Here is a 7421-nt window from a genome sequence, read left to right as displayed (position 1 = left end):
TCTAGTACCCTCTATCCTTTACTTATATCTAGGTCAGCTGACTATGTTTTGGTGGTTGTGCTTGCAATTGCACATATATATCTTAGGCATCATTGCCTTGGACACATGTCTTTGAAATGAATGAAAATGATTACAAGTTTGCATTATCTTTTGTCCCTAGATTATAAATGCTTTGAGTCTTATGATAATTGTTTATATAGTAGAGAGACACATTATTTAGCTAGCAGCGAGGACAAGCCCTACTCACAACCCAAAAACGAGACGTTAAATAGTGATGGTTAGGGAATTGACTTTGTTAAAGGATAACTCGCAATGATTATTTTTAAATTTTCTCATACAAAACAAAACCAATACATGAACACAAATCTATAACTATGCCTCTTGTAACCTCAATAAAAATCAAGTTAGAGCATCAACAAGATCAAAACAATTTAAACATGAGTATGAAAAAAAACTCTATCACTTCGTACCTCTTAGAACCTTGTTATACCACTTGATACTTCAGCATTCAAGTCTTCGATCTCTTTGACCAACACGACAAGATTCCACTCTCTTACGTGCAATCCTCAACACTCCTCACGTTAGATATAAACTTGTATAGCAAGGGAAGGGTCCTTACAACTTCTCTATCTTCTCCTTATATAGGTTTTATCAATACATACATTGTGTTTTCTTGAAGCTAAAGCCTTTAGCTTTTCAAAAAGAATAAGGTTAAAAGCCTAAGGCTTTTGCAAAGCATGTTTTTACTTTTCATATCATTTTTTATTTTCCTTGTTTTTCATAAAGGCTAAAAACTTTTCATGTGAGCATTGCTAACTTTTGAACCAACCACAACATTCAATGATCGACTCATTGCCTTATCATAGAGTCCTCTTCATGTAGCTTGCTCATATCTATGCAATGTTATCCACTATCTTCGGACTATATGTTTCGCCTTTCCTATCTCCCATTAATGCTCAAAATCCTTCACAATGCAGAAAAAAAAAATTCTAGGGAAATAATCAAGCCCTTTTTGTCTCAAATTGACTCGCTTCATGTGAATTGCACAGAGGTTTGTGTCCTCAAACAATCCCACCAAAACAATCTCAGAGAACTTCCCCAATCGAAGTCACGTCTGCCTCTCCCAGTAACTAATTAAGCTCAACAACTTTTTCATTGGTCATAATTGCTTTTTCCAAACATTTGGATCAAAGGCTAAAGGATTGACTACATCCTACACTTGTGGTTTTTGTAATAAGCGAAAGGCCTCATACACCGAACTACGTCCCACAGCAAGCATTCCCAATTGACTAGTAAAGGAAAAAGGTGCTTGTTGTGATAACTGTTGCCACCATTTCTTCTTTACCTTTTTCGACAAATACCAACATACTACTCACAATATCAACTACCTTACCTAGCAATTATACCACTGCACCAGTGACATAATTACATATTTTGGAAGTGATTCTAACAAATACATTCATCTCATTTATGCCCATAGTGATTTCCCCATAAGTAAAATGAGAGATTGTTAATATACAATGGGTCAAGTTGTTGCATGATGCCTTTGAATATTGAGGGTCATTCACTTTCCTTGTTTTCCAATAGAACTAACATGATCTAGCTCCACCCTTTAACTTGAGCATCCAATGTACAACTTTTTGGTAGATAACCTTCCTTACTTGAAGCTAACTATCTCTGATAATTTTTTGAGGACTAAATCTTATGCAATATTCAGCATCTAAGTTGGTTGGCTTTTGTCTTAGAAATGAGTTGGTTTGATACCATGGCTGTTTCTACATTCATCTTTGCAGTATGTGGCAAGCTTCAATGTGCCTCCATGACCTTTGTCCTCTTCTAATGTATAACTAAGTCTTGTTGTTGTTGTGTCCAATGATCCAACATCAATCAATGATAATATTTCAAAAATGCCAATTTTACTATCATATTCTTCTTTTGTAAAGTGAAATTGCCCACAGGTGATCCTTATGCAATGGCATTGATTTGTTCAACGATAGTCACATTTGTCATCATTCATGCCATCGGAATGTCTCTCCAAAATTCTTGAAGAGTTCTTTTGCTTGTACCTCAATAGCACAGAGACTAAAATGTTCCAATTGAGGTTATCACAGAATCCCATAACATCACTAAATGACATATGACCTTCCTTTGATCCTTGAACCTTTAAAAAATATTTTGTTTTATTTTGGATATACATGCTTTGTCGCATTGCAATGTGTCCTAGCAAGAATATTGTTGGAGATGAAATTCATGTTCAATCATACATGATTTGAGAAGAGATACAAATTTGGATTCATGCAATGCAATTAAACAAGACTTGGGAGATTCCCAAATTCTCTTATATAGTGTTAGTAGGATTGTGATTAAAATCACATTTAAAATCATACTTGTGATACATAAAAATACATATAATTTTAGACATAAGTCACTTGATACACGTTTGTAAGCTCCCTTATAGAAGACATAAATAGTATTGTTTTTGTTTGATTTGATCAATCAAATGTTATGCCATTCAAACATTTATCTCTATAAATATAAGCCTTATGGATATTATTATATTCACACACATACAAGGATATATATATATATAGAGAGAGAGAGAGAGGTAAAACTGTGATATGGTATAAGTTTGATCTCATGATCAATCTCCCTTGGGGACAATAGCTCCGTCAAGTCTTCGGGGAACACATCTGCGTACTCCTTCAGCCATGAAGGTTCTTCTTTAGACTCCTTGCCTTGCTGTAGCTTATTTAGCCTGATCAAGTAGATGGATAAACCCTTATGCATTCCCTTAAATATCTGTGATGCCTTTGCTAATTGGATTTTGGGTTTACTAGCCTCCCCTTGAGTTGTGACTAGTTCCCCTTCAGAACTTCCGAAGGAAATTCTGCCCCTTCCACAGTGAATGTGGGCATCGTTGGGTATTAACCAATCCATGCCAAGTAAGCATTCATGAGCCCCTAAGTTCATTACTTTGAATTTTACAATTGTTGGCTTTCCACCGAGTAGAAATCTCACTTTGGTAGTTTCTCTAGTATAATTGATTTCACACCCGTTTGCTAATTCCACAAGTAAAGTGGGTGCAACTATTGTGGTTATTCCTAGCTTTCTTGCATAAGCAAGAGAAATAAAAGAATGAGTACTTCCACAATCAGTCAAGGTTTTGAAATTCTTACCTTGGTAGTGTGAAGGGGTTTGGATCACCGAGAATTGGTGATTCGGTTCCTTTTTATGGAGAGCGGCATGGACTATCACCTTTTCAATCTCTGCTTCCATAGTTGGTTCTTCCTCTTCATTTACTTCCTTGATGGTGATATTGGAAGTCCTTTCCCTCCCCATTGTTGCTTGACCCCGACCACACGTAGCTCTGGTTTGCCCACGGAATCATCCTCGACAGTGGTCCTCACCAAGTTTGGGACACTCTCTTTTGAAGTGCCCACGTTCCTTGCAGTAGAAGCATCACAAGTTTTTGGTCATTTATCTGTGTAGGAACCAAGTCACTGACTGCATTCACCTTTGGTTTCTTTCGTTATGCTTGACCTTGTCCTTGTACTCTTTTAAATTGGGATTTTGTTGTTCCCTAGTTCTAGTCTTTCTAAGACCAAGATCTATTATTCCTAGATTTGGGCTGAACTTCTTGGGCAATGGGACTTGCTCTTATCAATGCATCTTGTAAAACTGTATGACGCATAGATTCCAATCGGGTATTCATTGGTGCATCTAACCCATCGCAAAATTTGGAAACCTGTTGGGATATGCTCATAAACGGGGTATACTTTAGCAAGGAGACAAATTTTGAGTATTATGGCTCCACATATAGACCAAATTGCTTTATCTTAAAGAACTCGTTCATCTTCTGAGTCATGTATACCGATGGCATATATCTCCCTTGCATTGCGTCTTTGAGTTTATCCCAAGTTAATGTTCTTTCAGCTACCACTTGATCCTTGCACCATTGGTTCCACCATAGTGAAAACATTACTTCACTCTACTAGATTTAGTCTTAACTTGCTTATGTTGTTTGTTGGTTTGCTCTGATACCAACTGTAACGTGCCTGGGTCGCGACACATTTTAGTAGTCCATCGAGAGTTTGATCTAAAAGGCGATGCCTAGCACTCCCACGAAATGTCACAGGGTTTGTCGGATAGCAAATCCCGAGTCTACTCTGCAACGAAGTGTATCGGTCAACCCTGTTAAGATCGACCTGAATCTTTATGGGTTTCTAATGGTCAAGTCATCCTATAACCTTCTAGCGTCGATCTTCAGACATTATACTTTGCACAGAGCATCTAAACCGAGGCAGACTCATATCACACTTGGTTCAAAGAGAATGTGAAATGAGAGGGATGCATTGGTCGACCTCTCTACCCATAGGGTAAAGTCTCATTCCAGTCCCCTAAAAGGATATGAGTCAGGGTTCTACCCTACATTATCTAAGGTCAATACATCATCCATGATTTGAATGTTGAGAAGCCTCCTAGTTCTCTAGGACCACCCTGCCATAGGATGGACCTGTCGGGGGTTCCACCCACCCGCTTCCCTTGATAGCTTTAGTTTCCTACTTACCTAAGGGCACATTAGTGGTAACACATACAAGCAGCTTCCTTAATTAACCAGTTAGTCACATGTTCCTTTACATAATTTTATGCATTGATGCGAAAATAGTTTAGACAATATCCTTGAAAATAAACTTTATATTAAAATTTCAAATAAGATACAAATCCCCTCCATAGGACGATTCTCGCAATCCATAAGAATACATCTTATTTTCCTCCAAGTTTTCGCCCTTGCACTAGTAACAGGACCTCGAGATTCCTTCCTAAGTCATGTAGACCATCTGAGTAGGACTTGGAGGTAGGGGATTTACAGCCAGAGCCCCCCTCTGGCACCTGAGCATCTTGATATGAACATATGTTTCTATGGAGAGACCTCTCACGATGGGTTTGGTCCACATTCTCGACGTGGCTATCAAAAACCAGCGGCTGGCTAGGGGTGCTCAATACACCTTTCCTAGATGTTTCAACTTGAATCCAAATTGAAAGATTTTCTTATTATCAATTCCTTTGTTATATGACTCCTTTTCCAAACAGGTATTCCTAAAACGTACAAACACAAGCAGAAGTGCACAATATGTACTATATAATTCTTTGTTCTCTCTGCCAAGGGAAATTTTGATTTGATGCGATAGCATCTAGTCTCCGCTTTGTCCCCGTTATCGTCCAAGGTTTCCAAAGATAACCTAATTTAATTTCCTCATTCTTTTGAATGAAGGAATATCCTTGCAATGTTGATTGCAATTTGCAACATTGGATTCCCTACAACGAAACCTTATGTATTCATTTGAACTAAGGTTTGTCGGTAATTCATAAAGTTACTTAAGAACTTTGAATTCCTTTTAGCTTTAAGCAAGACGGGCTTTGAGAAGAATCCTTCCAACTTCTAACACTTTATGTTCAATCACAAGTTCAATCTATGTTTTGTGAGGGTTCCATAAAATCTATCTGCCTTAATTGTAGTTTAATACATATTATTGAGTCTTTTCATATATATATTAGCATGAAATTTCCATGCAATTTATGTGCAATGTAATAGCTTCTAAGTGCAATTTTAATCGATCACCTGAGATGAATGCGATAAACAAAATTTTCCTAGTACGCTCATTATCTCGAAGCATGCTCAATAAAGTTGCAAAGATTAATGTAAACATTCTTTTCTCCCAATTTCTTTTCCCTAATACAACAAGATGCACCTGATTCATAAGAGATGTATTTCCTATAGTTGCGGTCCCTTGGTTCGCGATCATGTTGGTTGTGGTGGTAGTTTCAGCATTTGGAGAGATCTTTCGCTTGGGGGGCATCATCCCTAAGTGGATTCAAGCGATAAAGAAGGAGGAATAAATTTGAGATGGGAGATCATAAGAGAAGATGGCTTAGTTGAAGACTGAGATAGGGGAAATTGAGCTAACTCTCTCCCTTGCAGCCTCTCTCTCTCTCTCTCTCTCTCTCTCTCTCTCTCTCTCTCTCTCTCTCTCTCTCTCTCTCTCTCTCTCTCTCTCTCTCTCTCTCTCTCTCTCTCTCTCTCTCTCTCTCTCTCTCAAGCTCCTTCTTGCAATCTCTTGGAGGGGTATCCTTCTACCTCCCTCTCTCTACCTCTCTCTCACAACCTCTCGGGGTCCCTTTGTGCTTCCCTAATTGCTCCCCATGCCTCATATTTGTGATTGAGAAAAAGAGCTCTTTATGGAGGGGATCTTAGAAAAATCAACAATTTGATGCGCAAATCACAATTATGATAGTTCCGTTGGCTCTAAAAGGGGAAAATGTGATTTACTGCCTGTTAACTGCGATCGTGGCGTGCGTGATTTTGCCAATCCTTATTTTTAGTATTAAATCTCCAAAACAAGCTGAAAAAACCACTTACTTTTTTTTTACACGACATCCTGTTCTAGAAATCTCCATAGCTTTTTAGGATATTTACAATAAGTAATATCTAAAATATCTAACATATGCTAGTTTTGCCCAAAAATCTTATATTTTTGGACCATCCATACTTTACACATTAACATTAGTGACTAATATGGCTCATAACTCTCGTTTCACGTTGTAACTTCCGTGAAGGGTTGCTATAATCCTTGTCAATCCAAGAAAAATGTCAAATTATGACTCTCGTTTTTGTATTTTTAATTAAATAAAAATTATTAGTTATTAATGGTTAGTTAGTTTTTACTTTAGTTAGTCTTTAGTTAGTAACCTTACTAACTTATTAATTGACTAACTAACTTTTGAACTAACCAACTAATTTTCAATTGCGTGGAAGTATTACAATTTTGCAAGAGACAAATAAATACATCATCATCAAGCATGAGCATAAGAGCAACACAAATAGAAGTTGTACATTGCTAGGACATTGTTGCATTGAATTAAGCTATTACCTCCCCATTTGAGCCTAGTCTCCCCCATATTGTTTCAAAAACTTAGTTGCAATCTTTCTGCATCTCTCCAATTTTTTCACAAGGTTCTCTTTACTCTTCTTAGCATGTTTAGGTTTGTCTTTCTCTATTTAGGTATCTCATGGTACTACTTTCTTTATTTGTTACATAGAGGTAACTGCAAAATAGAAATAATATGCAATTCACATGTGATGTGATACTTCAAAGGGAAACTTCAAAGGGCCTTATAAGAAATATAGCAGAAGGGTGTAGCTTGGCTCATTTCACCGATAGTTGCCCTACTAGGAGCTCTAAGAGTGTTGACTTTCCCACTCCATTTAGCCTACTATCCCTCGTATCTAGTCCCCTAGTGATGTCATGTAGCTCACATGCATTAGTGCCTCCACCATCACCCTACCCACCTATAAGCCCCATGTCATGACCCTAGAGGCCTCACACCTCCATCTTGTACAATGTCATCATCTTAGTTGACAC

This window comes from Lygodium microphyllum, chromosome 18 (assembly GCF_053477565.2).
Source record: "Lygodium microphyllum isolate KBCC chromosome 18, Lygodium_microphyllum_v1.1.10, whole genome shotgun sequence".
Taxonomy (NCBI): domain Eukaryota; kingdom Viridiplantae; phylum Streptophyta; class Polypodiopsida; order Schizaeales; family Lygodiaceae; genus Lygodium; species Lygodium microphyllum.
The sequence above is the reverse complement of the archived record's forward strand: the minus strand, read 5'-3'. Positions refer to the sequence as shown.